Here is a 25,289-nt window from a genome sequence, read left to right on the forward strand (position 1 = left end):
AGCTGCACCCGTCACACCGTAGGCATCAGACAAGCCACGGTGTCTTCAGAGACAGAATAGTAAGGTTGGGTTTGCATATTTTAGGTGTCTTTAGAGTATGTTGATGATTTTCTCTGATCGGACCATTAAGAATCCTGACGCAAAATAACCTTTGCATTATTCGTACAATCTGCTGCATGCTCCGATGTCTATTATATTACACAGGATAAAAGTCACGTCATAGAAGAATAGTGAAAGCCACAGTCAATGCGCATGCGCTGGCACTTCTCTGCTCCTACTGCGCATGTGTGCAACTCAGTTCACAATAATTGGGGCCTCTCCATTGGCATATGTATGCGATCAATGATACATGGCAACCCAATATACCGTTCTGAGCCATGCCTGTGGCAGCCATAGCACTTCTTCCACTTGACGACAGAGACCCTTTAAAATTAGTTAGTATACGAATCAATGTACACTCAGTTTTTTCTATAACTGCAGCCCACCTGATTGTCACATTCTGCCCTTCTTTTATCTCCAGTGTACTTACCTCCAATCAGTTCTGCCTCCTGTTTCTTCCTTTCGGCCTCCATCTTGATTCCTATCTCTTATCCTGTATGTTATTCCTCTATGCTATAATGTGATGCATCAGTACAGCATCACAAAACCAGCTGGTGCCAGTACCATCTCTGTCTGGTAGAATGACACTGTGGTTATTCTCCCTGGCATATTTATCTGAATAGGTAAATATTTTATAAACATACACTTAGGAGGCGGAACTATGATTGTCTCCATTATAACTGTATGGCAGGAGCTGTCTAGTCATCATCATTAAGCAGAAGAGAGTACATGCCACTCCAGACCGAATGCAATGTGCTCAAGTAGGGTCCTACCCTTTATACCATAGTTAAAAGAGCTTGACAATAGAGATGAGCGGATGGTTCATGGGACTCTGATCCAGTGTCCAGATAAGTGGTAAGTGATGGCTAGACAGAAGGCCCACGAAATTCTCACCTTCAGAAGTTCCCGTCACAGCATTTGATTTGTCAGAGATGGCACAACATCATCTGCGCGGCAGCCCTGGCTAATCAAAAGCTACGCTGGGGAATGCCGGAAGATAAGAGGCCCCCCATCTAGATGCCAGATGCCATTGACCTGTACCAAAGTCCCATGAATCGATCCGCTCCTCTCTACCTGGCACTCTTTTTCAAATTGCAAAGGCAATTGTCATTCCGCCACTCACTGCGCTTCCCTTTTGCTTTCTTATTAGCTCCTGCAATCCAATATTTGAGAATGTTCACTCAATCTGACCGGAACGTCACATTTTTAGATTGCCTACCAATAAGCAGAACAACTATACTTAACAATTCGAAAAAGAGTAACAAGTTCTATTTACTACAGTCATCATCATTAACTGTGATAGGAGTTTCTCCACCCCCCTGTATGTAACTACTTTGGTACATTCTATGCAATTATATCATACACCTTTTATTGACTGAGATGGTGACCCCCTTCATGGAACATAAAGACATGTCATTTCCAAGCGGTCACCATGAAATCACATGATCTAACTGAAGCAAACTACACTGTGAAATTGCTGATAGAAAAGGGCAGCTAAATAAGGTAGGGCTAGTTAAGTTATATTAGTAAAAGGATGAATTAAGAAAAAAATCTGGAGTGCTTCTTTAACATCCTACATGGGACAGCCCCTTTAATTGAAATTTGCCAGCTTGAATTGGTTATTCAATGAATTTTCACGACTCGGCCTTAGATTGTACAGGGTGGGCCATTGATATGGATACACCTAAATTAAATGGGAATGATTGGTGATATCAACTTCCTGTTTGTGGCACATTACTATATGGGAGGGGGAAAACTTTTCCAGATGGGTGGTGACCATGGGGGCCATTTTGAAGTTGGCCATTTTGGATCCAACTTTATTTTTTTCAATGGGAAGAGGGTCATGTGACACATCAAGCTTATTGAGAATTTCATAAGAAAAACAATGGTGTGCTTGGTTTTAATGTAACTTTATTCTTTCATGAGTTATTTACAAGTTTATGACCACTTTTAAAATGTGTTCAAAGTGCTGCCCATTGTGATGGATTGTCAATGCAACCCTCTTCTCCCACTCTTGACAAACTGATAGCAACACCGCAGAAGAAATGCTAGCACAGGCTTCCAGCATCTGTTGTTTCATTTAATTTAGGTGTATCCATATAAATGGCCCACCCTGTACATTGGCTTTTCATTTTTATATCACCTTGAAATAACTTTACATACACTTCATGGCTGCTTGCACTTTCTATCATAATTGATCTTTTTTATTTGCTTGTTATTATTCTCTCGCTGTCTGAAGCAGCAATATATTATTATTATCTAATGTCCTTAATAATTATTATTCACTCCCGTCAAGTGATACTTTATATACAGTAGATGGTATGTGCCTCAACTTTCATATTGTTTGAAATCTGGTAATATATTATCTTTCAATTTAGGTGTTTTTAGTTCAAAGTTGTAATTTTTTCTTTGCAACGATGATACTTTGCCAAGATATAGGAGTGCGATATAATTCACCTGTCTCAGATAGATGTGATGTTTTCAGATCAGTATTTTATATGCCTCTTTTACCAATGGAGTCCATAGACTTTTGTGATTTGTATCTTGAATTAGATGTCTGATCACAGAAGGTTTTAGGGGGCAGCAAACTGGGCAAATGCCAAGGACCCTCTTTACTTCAGGGACCTATACATAGTGGAGCCGAAAACCTTCTGCACCTCTGACTCTGAGTTTGACTGTTCGTGTTCAGTCTTCTTTCAAAGCTTTATTTGACCCTGTAGAGTAGATTAACCTACTTTGAACCCATAGACCACCAGGAAATAAGATTTATTTATTATTTTGCTCACTTATATAGCACCATTAATTCCACAGCACTTTACAGACATTATAATCGCTGCCCCCATTGGGGCTCACAATTCTCTAACAATATGTCTTTGGAGTGTTAGAAGAAACCAGAAGAAACCCATGCAAACATAGGGAGAACATGCAAACCTCTTCCAGATGTTGTCCTTGGTGGGATTTGAACCCAGGACCCCAGTGCTGCAAAGCAACAGTGCTAACCACTGAGCCACCTTACAGTGCTAACTACTGAGCCACCGTAGAGATCACTAATTCCTTCCTCTCCCTAGACCACCCGGGATGTTAACATTAAGCACTTATTTAGCCTTATATAAAACTAGCTATTGAACCCGTCCTACACCCGGGTGGCGAGCATTTTTATTGGTATATGGTCTCCCATGCTGGTATGTGCTGCCCCCCTCCTGGTATTTGTGCTGTCCCCATCCTGTCCCCACCATCCTATCCTGGTATGCATGGCACCCCTCACCCCCAATCCTGGTATGCGTGGCACCCCTCAACCCCAATCCTGGTATGCATGGCACCCCTCATCCCCAATCCTGGTATGCTGGCACCCCTCACCCCCAATCCTGGTATACATGGCACCCCTCACCCCCAATCCTGGTATGCATGGTACCCCATCCCTCATCCCTATCCTGGTATATATGGTATCCCTCATCCTGATATGCATGGACCCCTCACCCACATCCTGGTATGCATGGCACTTCTCATCCCCATCCTGGTATGCATGGCCCCTCATCCGAATCCTGGTATGCATGGCACTCCTCATCCAAATCCCGGTATGCATGGCACCCCTCATCCCTAATCCCGGTATGCATGGCACCCCTCATGCCCAATCCCGGTATCCATAGCACCCCTCATGCCCAATCCCAGTATGCATGGCACCCCTCATCGCCCCAATCCCGGTATACATGGCACGCCTCATCGCCCCAATCCCGGTATGCATGGCACCCCTCATCGCCACAATCCCGATATGCATGGCACCCCTCATCGCCCCAATCCTGGTATGCATGGCACCCCTCATCGCTCCAATCCCAGTATGCATGGCACCCCTCATCGCCCCAATCCCGGTATGCATGGCACCCCTCATCGCCCCATTACCTGGTATGCATGGCACCCCTCACCTCCTAATAATGGTATGCATGGCACCCCTCATCCCCCAATCCTGGTATGCATTGGCTCCTCATCCTGGTATGCGTGGTCCCCTCACCCTTGTATGCATGATCCCCTCACCCCCAGTCCTTGTATGCGTGGTGCCCCTCACCACCCAATCCTTGTATGCATGGTCCCCTCACACCGCAATCCTTGTATGCATGGTCCCCTCACCCCCCTATCCTTGTATGCGTGGAACCCCACAATCCTGGTATGCATTGTACTCCACAATCCTGGTATGTGTGGCCCCCTCATCCCTTTCACACTGTACACACATACAAAAAAATAAACAGTTATACTCACCTTTCTTCCCTGTGCTCCAGCGCTGCTGTGTCCTGTTCTGCCGGAGGTCGAGGGAGAAGTGCGTCGCCGGAGCACCACTCTTTCCGGCGCCATTTTGCTGAAGACCCACTGCAAATGTGTCTTCAGTAAAATGGCGCCGGATAGCCATAAGAAGTTGCACTAAAAAGATCCATATCTCTGAAATTGTATGGTGGATTTAATATAAAAAAAAGCAGAATATTCATAGAATCAGCGGGAATGAAAAAAAAGAGCAAATTCTGGCTATGTTTGGCCCGGTGATAGATCCTCTTCAAACAGATTCATTTTGATTAAATGTAGAAACACAATGTTAACCTTTGTTTTTTATCATCAGTTCAAAATCCTAAAATTAGAAAAACAAGTATACTTGTATTCTGTTAATATTTTGTTAGTAGTTTTTGTACTAAAACCATTCCATCTACTATTACACAAAAGTGGCACCATCTGATTTCTCCCTCGCTTCTAAGTTAATTGATAATCAGTACGGCTTTTATTAAATATATGTCAAGTCTAATCAGTATTTGGCAGTAAGGTAATTGACTACAGTAAAATGACAACCCACTTTACTTTTTTTTTTAGCTTTTGGATAGCAAGATTGGATTTTTTTAAAACTAAGCAAAATGTAATTTCTAATTTTTGTGGACAGTTGTTACTTTTCACATAAATGCATTTATTTTAGGCTAAAAATATGTTTTTTTATATTTGGCTTTCACAAACAACTTTACAGCATTTGACTTTTACACATTCTTTGTTTCCCTGTACATTGATGGCTGCAGAACGCGTTAACTAAGAATCTGTTAGTAACTTAGTTCTGGAGGAGAGTTTATAACTTTTTATCTTTCTTTTTCCTAAGATTCTCAGTTCTTCTTGATGTGGTTTGTAATCGTAAATCAACTGAGAGGAACTAAGTAAAAAGAAAAACAGTTACAAAGTTCCATGAGAAACAGTGCATTGGAGGATTGTTAGGATGCATTTACAATGGCGAATTATCTTGTTCCTTGCCCGCCAGTCTGTCTAACAGTCCTGCCCGCCAGTCTGTCCATCTGCCGTGCCCGCCAGCCTTCCTACCCGGAGCACCTGTCAGTTACCCGCTGTGCCCGCCAGCCTGCCTACCCGGAGCAGCTGCCAGATTACCCGCTGTGCCCGCCACCCTGCCTACCCGGAGCACCTGCCAGGTTATCTGCCATGCCCGTCAGCCTGCCTACCTGGAGCTCCTGCCAGTTACCCGCTGTGCTCGCCAGCCTGCCTACCCGGAGCACCTGCCAGATTACCCGCTGTGCCCGCCAGCAAGCCTACCCGGAGCACCTGCCAGGTTACCTGCCGTGCCCGCCAGCCTGCCTACCCAGAGCACCTGCCAGTTACCTGCCTTACCCGCCTGTTCATTTACCCGGAGTACTTGTCTGGCTATCCATCGTACCCGCCTGCTTGTCTACCCGGATCACCCGCCAGCCTACCTGCCGTGCTCATCCGCTGTACCGGTCAGCTCCTGTGCTCTGACCCGTGGGAGTCACCTGCTCTCACACAAGGTCAGTCCCAGAGTGGCACCTGGCTCACCTGCTCGGTCCCTCCATGGTTCACGGAGTCGACTAAGCCGCCATGTGACCTGGGTCAGTCCGAGTAGGCACTTAGTTACGCCCCTCTGGTCCTTCCTTGCATCAAAGCGCAGAGGTTCCACCACCCGGACCCGTAACAGTTTGCACAGGCCATGGAATTCAGTGGCTCTCAGGCTCCTTCACTCTCTGACTTGTACCAGGAGGTCTCTCGTCAGAGATCCCGCCTGGACACACTGTCTACTCAGACGGTGTCCGTCTCTAATCGAGCGGCACCCACTTCGGCAGTACCCACTCCGACGGCACCTCAACCCTGTGGCACTTTGACACCCGGCTTTGGACCCCGGCTTTCTGCGCCTCCACGTTTCAATGGTGACCCTGTCCTATGTCGGAGCTTCATAAATCAGTGCACGCTGCACTTTGAACTTCTAGCACACCAGTTCATCTCCGACCGGGCCAAGGTGGCATTCATCATGTCTCACCTCACTGGAGAGGCGTTGGCGTGGCTTAACCCTGTGTGGGAGAGTGTCTGATCTCCAGGCCTTCCTCGCAGCTTTCCGGAAGGTGTTCAATGAACCTGGTCGAAGATCTTCTACTGCCTCCTCACTCCATCAAGGGAGTCCCTCTGTGGGACGGTATGCCGTGCATTTCCGCACCCTTGCATCTGAACTGGCCTGGAATAATGAGGCACTGGTGTCCACCTTTTGGGAGGGCCTTACTGGACGGATCAAGGATGAGCTAGCCAGCCGAGACATACCTCCCACCCTGGACGACCTGGTGTCTTTAGCTACCCGGATCGACATCCACTTTCTGGAACATGCTAAAGAGACGACCCGGGAGAGAAGACCTCCGCGTCTCGCTCCAACCTTCCAGAGGCCTGTTTCACAACCAGCAATTCCCCGAGTGTCTTCTCCAGAGCCAATGCAAATTTACCAAGCCAAGATGGTCAAGTCTTGCCTGGAGACACGCCGCGCCGAGGGGAGTTGCTTCTACTGCTTCAGTATAGAGCATCTGATCCGTTCCTGCCTGAAGAGACCGGGAAACTCCAGTGTCTACGACCGCTCGGAGAGGTCGTAGACACTGTCCATTTCTGTCACCAGTGGTGAGACCCGCTTCTTCGAGACTGCCTTTCTGGATTCCGGAGCCGCAGGGAATCTCATTCAACAGGTCGTTGTGGAGCGTTATCAGATTCCTACCATACGTCTGGCTGAACCTTTGGCGGTTTCCTCAGTGGATGGGAAGCTTCTTCCGGAGACCATCTTGCTGGTCACTGAGCCTGTAACTCCTCAGATGGGAATGCTGCACTCGGCGAAGATCTCCTTTCATGTGCTGTTCGGTCTCTCTCATCCCCTCTTGCTTGGTGTGCCCTGGTTACAGAGACATGAGCCCGTCCTGAATTGGAGATCTGGTGAAGTGCTCCGTTGGGGTCAGGAATGCTATGAATCCTGTCTGGTTCCGGTTTGTCCTGCTCGACCCCCGTCTACGCCGGCTAACCTACCTGGCCTGTCGGCACCCTACCAGTCCTATGTGGATGTCTTTGACAAAAAGGAAGCTGAGACACTACCACCTCATAGGCCGTATAATTGCCCCATCGACCTAATACCTGGTGCCTCACCTCCTCGTGGGCAAATCTATCACTTGTCGTTGGCCGAGACCCGCTCTATGTCTGAGTACATTGAGGAGAATCTTGCTAGGGGATTTATCCGGAAATCCACCTCTCCAGTTGGAGCAGGATCCTTCTTCGTCAAGAAGAAAGATGGCTCGCTTTGTCCTTGTATTGACTATAGGGGTCTAAACCAGATTACCGTCAAAAATAAGTACCCCCTTCCTCTTATTTCAAAGTTGTTTGACCGCCTAAAAGGCGCAAAAATCTTCACCAAGCTCGATCTTCGGGGGGCGTACAATCTGGTCTGGATTCGCCAGGGAGACAAGTGGAGGACGTCATTCAACACCCGGGATGGTCACTACGAATACCGCATGATTCCCTTCGGTCTTTGTAATGCTCCCGCCATCTTCCAGGTGCTAGTTAACGACATCTTCTGAGATCTCCTGTATTCCTGCGTGGTGGTGTACCTGGACGACATCTTGGTGTTCTCCCCGGATCTGCCTTCACACCGGAGGTATGTTCGTCGGGTTCTGCTGAGGCTCTGGAAGAATCGCCTGTATGCCAAATACGAGAAATGCCTCTTTGAGAAGACCTTCTTGCTGTTTCTCGGTTACATAATTTCTGTGACCGGTCTGTTCATAGATCCCAAAAAGGTGTCTGCCATCTTAAAGTGGCCCCGACCGGAGGGATTGAAGGCGATTCAACGGTTTCTGGGTTTCGCAAACTATTACCGCCTATTCTTTCCTCATTTTTCCTCCCGGACTGCTCCCATCTCCTACACTCCAGTGCTACACCGTCTGGATTGCAACAAGCAGTTCTACCTGGAGGTTGATGCCTCCTCCTCCGAGGCCGGAGCACTGCTCACTAGTGTTGAGCCACCCCCGTAGTGTTCGAGTTCGGTTCGGTTCGTCGAACACCCGTGTGTTCGCCGAACTGTTCATCGAACTGTTCGTCGAACACCTTCGAACACCGTTAAAACCAATGGCAGGCAAACAAAAACACATAGAAACACATAGAAAACACCTTCAAAGGTGTCCAAAAGCTGACAAACTGCTCAGAAGACACAACTAACACATGGAAAAGTGACAAGTACATATAGTCATGCGAAAAGAAAAGAGGTGGAGGAGTAAAAGGAGGGGGAGACACAGATATAGGCATGTCATGCCCTTCTAAAATCCAAAAAGTGAGAAGCCGAGACGGCCAGTCCGCTCCTGCCCGTGCCACCTCCGTGTCGCCGGGTTTGTGCCAGAGCCGCGGTGAACCCTGACGGCCAGCCCCCCTCTCCCAATACTGGTGCCTGTCCGCTGGTGGGTCGAGAGAGCCCCCCTGTGGTGGAGGCAGCTCTAAGCTTTTTAATTTAAATTGTCCCTCTAATTTGAATGAATACACTTTAAATCCATTTACAAGGATCTATTGGAGGGCAAGTCTCATGCCAGCAGCCGCGTAATTCCAGCTCCAGTAGCGTCCACTAAAGCTGCTGCAGTTAAAAAGCTTTTATAAGGATCGAGCTCGGCTGTCCACCGCAAGGCATCCTAGTGCCAGTCCCAGCCCCTATGCCTTGGGGTGCCTCCTGATGCTCTTCACTAAGTATCCCGTGGTCCCGAAGCATTTCCTTTGAAAAAATTAAGTGTCCAAACTACAGGTGGTGTAGCTTGCTTAACAGCTGGGATAATCCGCTGACTAGCAGACACTGCTACTAGGCACAAAGTATTTCCTGGGCTAGATGCAGTTAAAAATTTGTAAGTAGATACTCTCGTTGGATGCTGAGAAAGCATTCCATAGAGTCTCCTGGCACGCCATATATGATTCTCTTAAAAAGCTTGGGGTAGGGGTCTATGGGACCCTTTTATAGCCAAAATCACGGCCCTGTATCACAATACGTCACCTAGGCTGAAGATAAATGGAACTGTAGCACCGAGGGCTCGGTTGCTACAGACGTATTGCACCTCACCCAGAGGTGTGATATCTCACTCTCAGATAAGGATGGAGTGTGGATCAGGACCCGACACCTGCATGCATTACACCACATTGCCGTGGGGCAGGGCGACCAATATGCCCCTGAGATGGGCACGACAGTCCCTGTCCCTGGCTGGAGTGGGGGGAGGGAACACTGAGGAAGGGGAACCCTGCAGTGCAGGAGCAGGGAGGAAGCAGTTCCTGGGTGCATTGAGAAGGGAGTATAAAAGGTGGGCACCATCTTAGTTCAGTGCAGAGAAGTCTGAGCAGAAGTGGCAGGGAGCAGGTGCTCTGCATGAGCTCTGCTCCGAAGGCGGGCCTAGTAACAGAGGCCCAGGCCTGCAAGAGGGAGAAGGAAGGAAGAGGAGCGGAGAAGGCTCCAGGAACGAGGAATGAAGGGATCCCAGGGGTGCGGACGGGCGAGTCGCCACCGCACGCCCGAATCCACCTGCGTGGAGGGGTCAGGTCAAAGGGGGAGACCGGTCCCCGAACTAGTGGAGGCAGGAAACGACCCTCAGCTAGAAACCGGAGGCTCTGACATTTTATGTGGCGCAGCCCCTTGCTCCACCCGCTAGGAAGGCACCACATAGGGTCAGGGAAACTGGCGCCAAGTTTATCAAGAGGAGGCCCGAGGCAGCCGGACAGAAGTGTTGGTAAGAAAGGCCAGACAAAGGACACACAAAGGGGGTCCTGTGAAGCGCTCCAAAGTTATCTGGGAGTTGTCTGAGCCCCTCACCTGGTGAGCACAGTACGACGTGGGCAGCCGTTACCTGCAGACGTGGTCTGGATAATAAGAACTGTGAGTAAAGGCCCTGAACTGCATCACTGACTCCGTGTCGTTACTGCTGCTGCCCTGCACCATCACCCCCATCCTCCGCATACACTGCCCTGAGGCTATACTCCTCCCGTGGGGAGTTATGCTACGCTCTGCTGCACCCACAACACCAGCCTTAGCGGTCTGCCCTGTAGCGGCGGTTCACTCTGACCGCAATCCACGGGTGGCGTAGTCGGACATTTAAACATCAAAACCACATAAATAGTTCCGCCACTGGTTTGACCGCCCTGAGCCACGGAACCGGATCGCCGCCACGAAGACTACAACCACCAGCATCCACCAAAAAGTGTCCGGCTCCGGGTGTCCCAAGGCCCAGGGGGTGCGTCAGAACATTTTCATCACCTTTCACAATCACCAATGGGACAAGGCAGGGATGTCCTCTGTCCCCTCTCTTATACATCCTAGTGACGGAGCACCTGCTCTCATCAATTCGCCATAACCCCAATATTAGGTGGATTGAGGTGGGAGGCACCGAGTACAAGTGCTCTCTATTTGCTGATGATGTCCTAGTATATATCACTCAATCACATATATCCATCCCTGCTGTTATGGCTGAAATAGATCACTTTGTTACATGGTAAAATTTTAAAATCAATGCAGCGAAGTCTGAGGCCCTCGATGTCTACCTCCCTAAATCCATATAGGATTCCATCCAGTCCAACTTTCCCTTTGCCTGGCCCTCACAGGGTATCAAATACTTAGGAATTCCTATTCATAGAGACCTCTCCCATCTATGTTATCTTAATTTTGGGCCCTTTATTGAACAATTCCATACAGACCACGGTTGGCAAGTTAGAACTGTAAGATTCACTACGTGAACCACTGGTGTTTTGTGGAAAAGCACATGTACACCGCGTTCCAAATTATTATGCAAAAAGTGTTTAGGAGTGATAAGGGAAGAATTTGTTTGTTTGTCAGTTAAACTCATTGATGGTGATGTGTGTCAGGGCTCTTTATATCACTGTAAGCAACAAATTGTGGAGTGTTTAGGTCAAGGCATGACTACAATCAACATTGTGCGATGATCAGGATGAAGTGTCTTGGCAATCAAGAAGTATGTAGCTGATTCACAGTACACACGTGTGCGTGCTGATAAGGGCAAATTGAGGACTCTTTCCTACAGGCAATTACGTCAGGTTGAAAGAGCAGCGGCAAAAAAGCCTTGTCATAGCAGCAGACAAGTTTTTGAAGCTGCTTGTGCCTCCAACGTCCCCCGAACAACAAGATGCAGGGTCCTTCAGAGGTTTGCAGCTGTGCATATGCCATCCTGTCGACCTCCTCTATCCACTTCACACAAGCAGAAACGGCTCCAGTGGGCCAAACATTACATGAAGACTGATTTCAAAACTGTTTTGTTCACGGATGAGTGCCGTGCAGCGCTCGATGGTCCAGATGAATGGAGTGGAGGATGGCTGGTTGATGGACACCCCACGCAAACACGGCTACAGCGCCAACAAGGAGGAGGTGGAGTAATGTTTTGGGCTGGAATCATGGGGAGAGAGATTGTCGGCCCCTTTAGGATCCCTGAAGGCGCTAAAGATGAACTCCATAATGTATGTGGATTTTCTCAAACAGCACTTCCTGCCATGGTTCAAGAAGAAGAACCGTGTATTTCACAGCAAGATCATTTTTCTGCATGATAATGCACCATCTCATGCTGCACATAAAACATCTGCATCTCTGGCTGATATGGGCATAAAAGGGGACAAACTTATGGTGTGACCCCCATGCTCCCCTGACCTCTACCCCATTCAGAACCTTTGGAGCATCATTAAAAGGAGTGTCTATGATGGCGGGAGGCAGTTCACATCTAAGCAACAGCTCTGGGAGGGTATTCTGTCCTCATGCAAAACAATTGAAGCAGAAACCATCCAAAACCTGACAAATTCAATGGACGAGAGAGTTCAGAAGCTCCTTTCGAACAAGGGGTCCTATGTGAAAATGTAACATCACCTAGAATAAAGTTTTGAGTTGAAAACTGTTTGATTTCAGTTTCTAACAACCTGCTAATGCTTATAATTTCAAAAATGACCATTTTTTTGGTCTTTATTAAAATGAAAAGGTTGATCGAAAAGTTTGGGGGATCTAAGAGTGTGGCAACCCAGTAGTCATGATTACTTCGAATTCTGACAATATGAGGGTCATGCTGCAGGTAGTGCAGCAAGAAGGCACTTATGTGTCTTGCGCATCTCGGAGCCCCAAAATTATTTTCCGGGCTAGATGCAGCTAAAAATTATTTTTAATTTTAAATCTGGTGAAGCTTATTATAGATGGCCTAATAGGATCAGTGCTGCACACTGCTACAAAGCCCAAATTATTTTCCAGTCAAGATACAGATAAACATGATTAGTAATTTGAAAGCTTAAAACGGTTGGTAGGGTGATTTTAACCAATCATCAAGCTTTTACTCTCCCCAGGATGACACAGGGGTAGAAAAGTCGTTTCGGATCCATGATTTGTTCATCTTTATGAACGTGAGTCTGTCTACATTATCAGTGGAGAGCCGCGTGCGCTTATCTGTCAGCACACCACCAGCAGCGCTGAACACACGTTCAGACAGAACGCTGGCTGCGGGGCATGACAAGATCTCCAAGGCGTAAGTGGCTAGCTCCGGCCATTTATCCAGATTGGAAGCCCAAAAAGAGCAAGGGTCCAGTGACACAGTCGTGGCTTCAATGTTTACTTGGAGATACTCCTGTACCATCGTCTCTAGGCGTTGACTATGTGTCAGACTTCTTGTCTCCTGTGGCCTTGCAAAGGATGGGCTAAAAAAGTGGTGAAATGATTCCGCAAAATTGATGTTACCAGCAGATACTGTGGTTCTGTTACGGTTTGAGTGCTGAACACTTGACGGTCCCACGGTTGGCAAGTTGGAACTGTGAGATTCACTACGTGCACCACTGGTATTTTGTGGAAAAGCACATGTAAGATTCTGCAACAGTCTCTGCTGATACTCCTGCATGCGTGCATCCCTTTCTATGGCAGGAATAATTTCTGCAAATTTACTTTTGTACCGGGGATCTAACAGTGTGGCAACCCAGTAGTCAGGATTATTTCTAATTCTCACAATTCGAGGGTCATGTTGCAGGTAGTGCAGCAAGAAGGCACTCATGTGTGTTGCGCATCCAGGAGCACCAAGTCCCTGTTGTGTTGGTGGCGAGGTAACAATCATGCTTCCTTCCTCTGTCCTCTCCCCCCAACCTCGCACAACAGAAATGTGATCAAGGTCTCCCTCATCTGATGAGTCTTCCATCAGTTCGTCCTCCACTTCTTCCTGGGCTCCTGCACCTTCCTCACTAGTTTGGCTGCTACCATGCGCCCTGGTAAAACCATCTCCCCCACCCTCACATGCCTGCCGCCTTGGTGCTGCCGACCGTCTGGACCTTGCAGATGTTAGCCCTTCCGCATACAACTCCTCCTCCTCTACTTCCTCCACCTCCTCTTGTGCCACCACCTGACTCCGAATTCTGTTTAACATGTGCTCCAGCATGTAAATCACCGGAATAGTCATGCTGATAATGGCATCGTCAGCACTAAACATCTTCGTCGCCATTTCAAAACTGTGCAGAAGGGTGCATAGGTTCCTGATCTGAGACCACTCCTCCAGCGTGATTTGCCCCACCTCTGAATCTCGTTGGCCCAGGCTATACGTCAGAACGTATTGCACCAGGGCTTGTCGGTGCTGCCACAGTCGCTGCAACATGTGCAGAGTTGAATTCCACCGGGTAGGCACATCGCATTTTAGCCGGTGAAGTGGCAGGCCCAACGACTTCTGTAGAGATGTAAGTCGCTGAGCTGCGGGATGCGAACGGCGGAAGTGAGCACACAGCGACCGTGCCCTCTGCAGAAGGCCATCTAGTCTGGGATAGTGGGCTAAAAATTGCTGGACAACCAGGTTCAACACGTGAGCCATACAAGGCACGTGTGTGACATTGCCCCGGCGAAGGGCCGCACCCAGGTTTGCAGCATTGTCGCACACGGCCTTCCCTGGTTTCAGGTCCAGTGGAGACAACCATTCATGAAATTGGTTCTCCAGAGCTGACCACAACTCCTCAGCTGTGTGACTCACATTTCGCAGACATTTCAATGTAAAAACCGCCTGATGACGTTGAGCCCTACTGCCAGCATAGTAAGGAGGTGTGCAGGATCCCTTCTGCGCAGTTAGAAAGCTTGTGGCATGACCAGACAGGCTTTGGGTGCAGGTGGAAGACCGAGAGGAGGTTGAGGAGGCAGAAGCAGTGGAGGAACTTTGACATAAAGAGGATTGACGCACAACTCGTGGGGACGGCAAGACTTGGACAGCAGCCCCTTGTCCTGCTGTCACCATAGTTACCCAGTGCCCAGTCAGCGACATGTAACGCCCCTGTCCATGCCTACTCGTCCAAGTGTCTGTGGTGAAATGCACCCTGTCACACACAGAGTTTCTCAAAGAAGCGGTGATGTTGTGTGCGACATGCTGGTGGAGCGCAGGCACACCTTTCTTTGAGAAGTAGTGCCGACTGGGCATCTGGTACTGGGGCACTGCGACGGACATAAGGTCTCGAAAATCCTCTGTGTCCACCAGGCGGAAAGGCAGCATTTCTGTAGCCAAGAGCTTGCAGATGGTGAAATTCAACCTCTTAGCTTTCTCATGGCTAGGAGGAAATGGTCTTTTACTTGTCCACATCTGAGGGACCGAGGGCTGGCTATTGTGCTTAGACGGGGTTGATAAGGGTGTCCCCGGCAAACTGCCGGTCTGTGAGGAAGATGCAGGCGGACATGTTAGGTTGCCTTGATCCAAAGGTGGTGCTATCGATGTCGGACAGCGCTCAACACCAGCTGGTGTTACCACCTCCAAAGAAAATGATGACCTGCCAATCACGCTGGCTGTTGCGGGTAAAGAGGTGGCAGGTCTGCGCCCCAAAACAGGTGTGACTGCTGTCCCCCCAGTCACAGAGGATGAAGAGGCCGCGGATGCACAAGATATGGCAGACGGTGATTGGCCCGGCCGGCTAGGCCGCATTGTAGCACACTGAGCTTCCCACTGCAACTTATGCTTCATGTCCATGTGCCGGTTCATGCATGAAGTACTCAAACTATGTATTTTTTGGCCTCTACTTAGCTTTTGCTGACAAATGTTACAGATAACACGAGTTGGGTCATCTTTATCGATCTGAAAAAATGCCCAGGCTATGCAAGGCTTAGCACCCATGCGACCTGAAGAGCCACCACGACTTGTGGTGAGAGGCAGAGTTGTGTTTGAGGATGCAGTTGTTGACGTGCTTCCAGTACTACGTCTCTGTCCAGGAAGGCGCAACCTGACCTCGTCGTCACTAGCATCTTCCTCCACCTCCTCTGCTGACCTCATCTCTTGGCTGACTGTGGGTTGACAGTAAGTGGGATCTCCGACCTCATCATCATCACCCTGTGCGTTATCACACCCGTCGTCCTCAGAGCCAACCTGTTCCTGCCCTGACAAAAAACTAAAGTTGTCGCTCCAATCAGGTATTTGAGTCTTATCATCGTCTTCCTCATTGTCTCCACCAACAGGAGTTACAGTTTGGGAATGAGGGTCTACATTATGGTCAGAACCTTCTGCGTCTGGTCCTGGATCCGACTCATAAAGATTCTGGGCATCAGTGCAGATCATTTCCTCGTCTGGATTCACAGAAGCGCTGGAGTCGACCTCTGATTCCCAGGCTATAGTATGAGTAAACAGCTCTGCAGACTCAACCATCTGTTCTACCTCATACTCAGACGGGCAGCTGGAGATTTGGGAGCTGTGAGGAAGCAAGTGCGATTTGGGTGACACCTTTGAGGACTGGAGTATTTGTGATGTTGAAGTTGATGTGGAGGAGAGCCCACTTAAAGGAGCACTTGATATCCGTTGAAGCACCTGCTGTTTTTGTGCCTCATCTGGAATTTGTAGCGATTGGCGTGGCCGTAAGAAAGGGATCTTATCACATTGTCCGCTAAAAGAAGTAGACATTTTAGTTTGGCTGGAAGATGGTCTTTCTTCTGCACCTACCCCACGGACACAACCTTTTTTCCCCTTCCCAACACGCCTATTCCCCTTTCCACCAGCAGCAGGCCTTTTTCCACTCATTTTGGTGGTTAACTAATTCACAACTCTGGAGTTGTTTGCACAAAAAAACAATGGATGGTAACCGAGCAGAGCTGAGTGGCCAAACTGTGGTATTAGGCCAAAACTATTGGCTGGGCTAGATGCAGAAAAAAATTATTTTTAATTTGCAACCTGATGGAGGTCAGTATAGATGGACTAATAGACCAAGTCCCACACACTGCTAGAAGCCCAAATATTTTTTCAGAGCTAGATGCAGAAAAAAAATATTTTTAATTTGCAACCTGATGGAGCTCAGTATAGATGGACTAATAGAACAAGTCCCACACACTGCTAGAAGCCCAAATATTTTTTCAGAGATAAATGAAGAAAAAAATTATTTTTAATTTGCAACCTGATGGAGGTCAGTATAGATGGACTAATAGACCAAGTCCCACACACTGCTAGAAGCCCAAATATTTTTTCAGAGCTAGATGCAGAAAAAAATTATTTTTAATTTGCAACCTGATGGAGGTCAGTATAGATGGACTAATAGACCATGTCCCACACACCGCTAGAAGCCCAAATATTTTTTCAGAGCTAGATGCAGAAATTTTTTTTATTCAATTTGCAACCTGATGGAGGTCAGTATAGATGGACTAATAGACCAAGTCCCACACACTGCTAGAAGCCCAAATATTTTTTCAGAGCTAGATGCAGAAAATTTTTTTATTCAATTTGCAACCTGATGGAGGTCAGTATAGATGGACTAATAGACCAAGTCCCACACACTGCTAGAAGCCCAAATATTTTTTCAGAGCTAGATGCAGAAAAAAAATTATTTTTAATTTGCAACCTGATGGAGGTCAGTATAGATGGACTAATAGACCAAGTCCCACACACTGCTAGAAGCCCAAATATTTTTTCAGAGCTAGATGCAGAAAAAAATTATTTTTAATTTGCAACCTGATGGAGGTCAGTATAGATGGACTAATAGAACAAGTCCCACACGCTGCTAGAAGCCCAAATATTTTTTCAGAGATAAATGAAGAAAAAAATTATTTTTAATTTGCAACCTGATGGAGGTCAGTATAGATGGACTAATAGACCAAGTCCCACACTGCTAGAAGCCCAAATATTTTTTCAGAGCTAGATGCAGAAAAAAATTATTTTTAATTTGCAACCTGATGGAGGTCAGTATAGATGGACTAATAGACCAAGTCCCACACACTTCTAGAAGCCCAAATATTTTTTCAGAGCTAGATGCAGAAAAAAATTATTTTTAATTTGCAACCTGATGGAGGTCAGTATAGATGGACTAATAGAACAAGTCCCACACGCTGCTAGAAGCCCAAATATTTTTTCAGAGATAAATGAAGAAAAAAAGTATTTTTAATTTGCAACCTGATGGAGGTCAGTATAGATGGACTAATAGACCAAGTCCCACACACTGCTAGAAGCCCAAATATTTTTTCAGAGCTAGATGCAGAAAAAAATTATTTTTAATTTGCAACCTGATGGAGGTCAGTATAGATGGACTAATAGACCAAGTCCCACACACTGCTAGAAGCCCAAATATTTTTTCAGAGCTAGATGCAGAAAAAAATTATTTTTAATTTGCAACCTGATGGAGGTCAGTATAGATGGACTAATAGACCAAGTCCCACACACCGCTAGAAGCCCAAATATTTTTTCAGAGCTAGATGCAGAAAAAAATTATATTCAGTTTGCAACCTGATGGAGGTCAGTATAGATGGACTAATAGAATGATGCTATGCCCAAAAGATTTTACTTCACTAGGTGCAGTAAAAAAATTGGTATTCTATACACAGGTGGTATATCTTGCAACACAGATAGGCTACTCCACTGACTAACACACTCTGCAATAGGCCATAAAGGATTAGCTTTGCTAGATTCAGCCAAATGCTGTGAAAAAAACTTGCACAGCACTGGCACAGACCTGCCTGGCAAAAACTGATAGGAACTGATGTAACCTAGTCCTGAAAAGGACTCCAATTACAATTAGTCTTTACTCCCACAATCTATCTATTTAAGAGCACAGACCTGCCTCATAAAAGTCGTAGGAAATGCTGTAACCTAGTCCTTAAAAGGACTGCAATCACAACTATTCCCTACTCCCAAGCTATCTGTATATTTGTGCGAAAATTGGCTTGAAATTAACAAGGTATAGCGCACACAGCAACAGCGGTGCCATCTAACACGCAGCTGCAGCAGTGAGAAAATGGTGGCGACGGGGAAAATGGCTTGGTCTTATAGGGCAAGGACATGTGACATACACTGCCAATCACACATGCCCTTGCTTGTGTGAAAAAAAGCACTTCGCTCCGTGTGTGCGCTGCTGATAGGCTGACAGATTGCACCTCCCCACTGCAAATGCGGGAAAGAGAAAAAAAAATGGAGATCTTCATTGTTCCTGCAGAGATCCATCCCCTGCCCCTCCCCCCGCCCCGCTGTACACTCAAACTGCGTATTAACATTAATTTTCATCATTACTGAGAAAAAATCCAGTTATGATTTTGGTGCACGAACAGTTATCGAACATAACCTCGAACAGCCGAATTTTTCTCAAATTGTTCGTGTTCGCCGACCGGCTCGAACACCGCCCAAAACAGCTCGAATTTGAGATTGGCGAACAGTTCGAGTAGAACAACGCTCATCTCTAGTGCTCACTCAGAAATCCTCGTCCGGGAGAATGGTAACCTGCGACTTCTTCTCCAAGCTCTTCTCCTCGTCTGAACGCAACTACTCCATAGGAGATCGGGAGCTGCTGGCCATCAAATTAGAGCTGGAGGAGTGGCGCTACTTGCTGGAGGGGGCTCGGCACCCGGTGGTCATCTACACTGACCATAAAAACCTCACTTATTTGCAGAATGCCCAAAGACTGAACCCGTGTCAGGCCAGATGGTCACTATTTTTCGCTCGATTCTGCTTTGCTCTTCACTACCACCCGGCAGACAAGAACATTAAAGCCGACGCACTATCCCGTTCATTTTTGTCTACCGACCAGGAGGAGGAGCCTCTACATATCATTGATCCCTCCAAAATAATGACTGTTGCTCCGTTTGACCTGTCTCATCTACCTCCCGGTAAGACCTTTGTAGCAGCACAGGATTGGAAGAAGGTTTTACTGTGGGGTCATTCGTCCAAACTTGCTGGTCACGCCTGCCAGAGGAAGACATTTCTGCTCATTGCCCGACATTATTGGTGGCTCACCCTGCGCAAGGATGTTGCGGAATTTGTCACGGCTAGTTCCGCTTGTGCCCGTAACAAGATACCGAGGCACCTTCAAGCCGGTCATCTTCTTCCTCTTCCCGTGCCTTCCGCTCCATGGCAACGTATCGCAATGGACTTAATCACAGATCTCCCTGTTTCTGCCAGTTGTACTATCATTTGGGTGGTTGCTGACCGCTTTTCTGAGATGGCCCACTTCATTCCCTTGCCTGGTCTTCCGTCTGCACTGGTGCTTCATCCATCACATCTTCCGTCTTCACGGCTTACCCCTCCACATTGTCTCGGATCGTGGAGTTCAATTCACTTCGCGCTTCTGGAGAGCCACGTGCAAGCTGCTGGATGTCTCCTTGGAGTCTTCTGCTAAAACTCTTTGTTGTCTATGGTCAACACCCCCAGATTCCGTTTCCCATCTCCTCCTCTTCAGTGGATAATGCTGCCGTGGAGTCTCTCGTCAGCGAATTTTCCTCAATTTGGGAAGACACTAGGTCTGCACTTCTTCAGTCCTCGGAGTGGATGAAGAAGCATGCTGATAAGAGACGTCTGGAGCCGCCTCAATTCCGTCCGGGAGACAAGGTCTGGCTTTCTTCCAAATATGTTCTTCTTAAGATACCATCTTACAAGATGGGTCCGCGGTTCATCGGTCTGTTCGAGGTTCTGAACCAAATTAATCCGGTGGCTTACAATCTGAAACTCCCGGCCTCCTTACGGATTCCCAGCTCCTTTCACGTGTCTCTCCTCAAACCGGTTGTCCTTAATTCTTTCTCTGACAACCCACGTACCACGTACCAGCTCCAGTCTCCTCTGAGGTCGTCTTTGAGGTAGAAAACATTTTGGCCACCAAGAGGGTAAGAGGAAAGACTTTCTTTGTTGTGGATTGGAATGGGTTTGGTCCTGAGGAGAGGTCTTGGGAGCCCAGGGAGAACATTCATGACCTATATCTTCTAGAAAAATTTCTCGCGGGCTTAAAGAAGAGGGGGTGTAAAGGGGGGGTACTGTAGCATCGGCTTCTCTGCCTCTTGTCGGGCAGAGATGCCGTTCCCCTCACCGCCGCGGTCCCGGTCTGGCGTCTTCTTGCTCCCCTGCTGCTAAGGCGCATACTGCTCGCAGCTTCCCGGGCACTGTGCTTAGGGCGAGTGCGCACTCCCTCCCTCTTAAAGGGGCCGCTCGCGCCATCCTAAAGAGTCCCCGGCCAATGGCCGGAGGACAGCCCCTATGTTAAGAACCTCCTCCAAAATGGATGTGCCTGTGCAAGGTTGTTGTTTGTGTGCTAACACTCTCCTCAGCCCTCAGGTTCCTTGCCCGCCAGTCTGTCTATCTGCTGTGCCCGCCAGCCTGCCTACCCAGAGCATCTGCCAGGTTACCTGCCGTGCCCACCAGCCTGCCTACCCGGAGCACCTGCCAGTTACCCGCCAGCCTGCCTACCCGGAGCACCTGCCAGATTGCCCGCTGTGCCCGCCAGCCTGCCTACCCGGAGCACCTGCCAGGTTATCTGCCCTGCCCGCGTGCCTCCCTACCCGGAGCACCTGCCAGTTACCTGCCGTGTTTACCTGCCTGCCAACTCAGAGCACCTGCCAGTTACCTGCTGTACCCGCCTGCTCATTTACCCGGAGTACCTGTCTGGCTATCTGCCGTACCCACCTGCTTGTCTATCCGGATCACCCGCCAGCCTACCTGCCGCGCTCATCCGCTGTACCGGTCATCTCCTGTCATCTGACCCATGGGAGTCACCTGCTCTCACACAAGGTCGGTCCCAGAGTGGCACCTGGTTCACCTGCCTGGTCCCTCCTTGGTTCACGGAGTCGACTAAGCTGCCGTGTGACCTGGGTCAGTCCGAGTAAGCACTTAGTTATGCCCCTCTGGTCCCTCCTTACATCATAGCTCAGAGGTTCCACCACCGGGACCCGTAACACCAATCACTCTACAAATGATTAAAACACTAGTTCCTCAAGGGGACTTATATTTAACACATAATCCTAACTAACTCAGTGCCACCTTCATGTGGAAGAGATAGTTTTGGCTTCTGTTTGGCTGGACTTTAAACTACAGCTCTCATCTCACAGTGCTGTCAGGCTGTTAGATGAGAGCAGTAGTGTGTGAGCAATACTCTTCTTCTTTCCAGGTATTAATGTGCCGGTTCCTACAATAGATGCATAAATTGTTCATACACTACAGCTGTCATGCTGTGAAATTGGTATTGGTACATTATTCCCCAATACTTGGTGTTTGTAATGAACACACAGCTCTGCTTTCTTTCCCCAGTACAGTGATTGCTGGCCGTTGGATCTCTATGACCTGATTAGACATGAGTCTTACTATATCTCTCAGAGAAAGCCTGTTATGACATTCTCTGGGGGCGTGTTCTTTTTCCCCTGCATGATACCTCTTGATTATGATTAGTCCATGTTATGCAGGGGAAAAAGTACATGCCTTAAGAGAAGAATCTCTGCTAACACCCCCTTGGCAATAGTGGACACTGGCAGAGAAAGCTAATATCTCTATAACAGAATACTCAAGGAGGCTCTACAACCTGTTCCCTAAGAAATAATGTACATTTACATCATGTGCCAGAAGAAAAAAAAACTATTATCTGTAATTATTTGGCATATACTTTGTATAAATATGGTAGGATTATATCAAGAAAGCAAAAATATTTTGTGTCACTTATATAAAACTAGCAGCCCAAGTTCTGAAATAAATACGTTTCAGAAGCTAGAAAAATGTGCTCTATATAATAAAAACTAACTCAAATTACCCATATCTATTCACTTTCAGCCTTTTTACACGATAAACAACAAAGTTGTCATAATTAATTGGTACATGGCATTATGGAAAACCAAAATAAAATTTAGAAGATTACAGAGACGTTCGCCAATTCAAAAAGTGAATTGCCCAGGGCAGATCGCGTGGAAATCTCTCTGTATGCTGCCCCTCTGGCCTACTGAAGTAATTGCAGCTGATTTTTTTCTCGGACTCACCTCACCATTAAGCTCTTTATGTAGTAAGATATGGTTTGTCACTTAAATATCGGTGCCTTTTTAAGAAAAAGTTTCCCAAAAGAAAAACTACAAAGGTAAAAGACAACATAAAAGGACAAAGTGGAAAAGGTATGGAAGAATACGGCAAGAGTAGTAGTCAAGTTACTAGTGAGGTCACATCTAGAATACTGTATACAATATAGGACTCCAGTGTATATGAAGGACATCGTTAAACTAGAGCTGGTGCAGAAAAGAGCTGCCAAGGTTATTAAGGGAATCCAAGGACTGCAGTATGATGACAGGTTATTATACTTGGGGTTAGGAGTAGTGATGGACGAGCACTAAAATGCTCGGGTGCTCGATGCTCGGGTCGAGCAAATTGGAATACTCGGTTGCTCGACCCGAGCAACGAGCCCAATATAAGTCTATGGGAAACTCGAGCATTTTTCAGGCGGCTCCCCCCGGCGGTCTGCTGAGGGCCTAAAAATTGCCCAAATTGATGGGAACATTGCTCAAATGACATAGGAATAGCATGGGGAAGACCCCTGGAAGCATTTCTGACTCCCAGGTCACTGCTGTCAACAACGTTGTCAGAGTATTACGCCACTTTTACGGACTCACAATAAAACATAGAAAAACGAAACCAAAATGGATTTTCCTGGGAAATATGTTAAGGAACATCCTTTCCAGGGTAATGACTTGTATATAAGGCAAAATAAATAACCAAAACCAAAAATACTCCTCCACACCTTGTGCTATGTTCATACGTATCGTTTTTGATGCGTTTTTTCACTTTTGCATTGCTTTCAACCAAGACAAATGCATTCACTGGGAAATGTCATTTTAACATTTTACAACCTTATCTGGCCATGTGGTGTGTAACACATCATCAGACACATGCATACAGTGCTGAAAAGACATGGGAACAGCATGGGGAAGACCTCTGGAAGCATCTCTGACTCCCAGGTAACTGCCTAAAAGTGTGCCCATCATAAGAGATCCTTGGCGCATGCGAAGATGCCTCCTGCCATGCACCTGTCGTCCACGTCCTTGTCCCACTGCAGCGTTCAGTTGTCCCTACCCCATTCCTTGGAATGCAAGCAAGTATGCAGGCAGCCACCCACCCACCCACAGGCTGCAATACTATACTGCCAAATTTTTAACAGCTGCTTGCACTTGAAAGGTGGCCTTTTAGGCTCGTGGAGATGGAAGCTGTCTACAATCTTATGGTGGCGGCGATCAGGTATCCATACTCGGTCCCCAGCCGCCACTATTTGTCCCGGTGTCGTCTTCGCCTTCCACAAGCACGGGTCCCACAACATTACCCGTGCCCTCCCTAGTGCACTTACTGGGAAGGACTGCCTAACCACAAACACTGGGACAGGTGAATGTGGCCAGGGACGGTACAGAGCCAATCCACAGCTTTTTTTGCTGAGTTGTATTTCACCTCAGCCATATTCTTTAGCTTGGTGAAAGGACTTCGGAAACCATATCTACCCAGCTGTCATTTCTCCCAGGAAGTCCTCTAAAGCTGCTTTCACTTGAAATGTGGCCATTTAGGCTCATGTAGGCGGAAGCTTTTCATAACCTCATGCCGGCGGCGGCCGGGTGTCCATACTCGGCCCCCAGCCGCCACTATTTCTCCCGGTATCGTCTCCGCCTTCCACAAGCACGAGTCCCACAACATCACCCGTGCCCTCCCCAGTGCACTTACTGGGTAGGACCGCCTAACCACAATCACGTAGTCAAGTGAATGTGGCCAGGGACGGTACGGAGCCAGTCCACAGCTTTTTTTGCTGAGTTGTATTTCACCATAGCCATATTCTTTAGCTTGGTGAAAGGACTTGGGAAACCATATCTATTTAGCTGTCATTTCTCCCAGAAGTCCCCTAAAGCTGCTTTCACTTGAAATGTGGCCTTTTAGGCTCGTGGAGGCGGAAACTTTTCACAACCGCATGCCTCATGCCTTGTGTCCATACTCGGTCTCCAGCCATCACTATTTCTCCCGGTATTGTCTCTGCCTTCTACAAGCGCGGGTCCCTGAACATTACTGCTGGTACTTTTCTGTGGGAATTTGCTTGCCTTCTACCAGCCTGGAATATTTCCAGCAAACTATGATACGACGCCATGGTATTAGCACTGCCCCCAGTACCAGTAGCGAAGCCATCCCCAATTTCCTTCTCAGGAATTTTATTTGGTAGACTGAGTGGCTGCCCAAATACATTAGTTTCTCACAAAGGAGCTGAATATAGAGTGGCAGTAAGTGCAAGTTTCTCCAGCCTGTTAGATATTAGAGGGTGAACGGCAGCACATTGGATCAGTGGTTAGCACTGAAGCCTGGCAGCTCTGGGATCCTGGGTTCAAATCCCAGCAAGGACAACATCTGCAAGGATTTTGTATGTTCTCTCCGTGTTTGCGTGGGTTTCCACCTCAGTAAAAAAGCAGCCATAGAGTGTCCGGGAACCTTCCCACACACTTTTCTTAGCCAGGACTGCTTCTCGGCAGCTTTGGATGGTCCCACCAGAAAATCCTCTGGTGTGCCCTGGCTTCTACATCAGGAGAGTTCATGATAACGCTAACTTTGCAACTGCTATGGGGCTGTTGAGCGAGATAGAGCCATCAGAATCAAATCCTCTGGTGGGCACAATGTTTTTCAATCTGAAACAGCTTCTTAGTGGGAGTTGTATTTCACCACAGCCATATTCTT

The 25,289-nt window shown here is 47.6% G+C and overlaps 1 protein-coding gene across 3 annotated transcripts in view; it reads left to right on the forward strand.

The window, feature by feature from the left end:
- Positions 1 to 25,289, forward strand: part of ASTN2 (astrotactin 2) — a 1,067,984-nt gene that overhangs the window by 985,366 nt on the left and 57,329 nt on the right. The window lies entirely within an intron of this gene.

This window comes from Phyllobates terribilis, unplaced genomic scaffold (genome assembly GCF_046119375.1).
Source record: "Phyllobates terribilis strain yellow unplaced genomic scaffold, ASM4611937v1 Scaffold_7__3_contigs__length_470593459, whole genome shotgun sequence".
In the NCBI taxonomy this organism is placed as follows: domain Eukaryota; kingdom Metazoa; phylum Chordata; class Amphibia; order Anura; family Dendrobatidae; genus Phyllobates; species Phyllobates terribilis.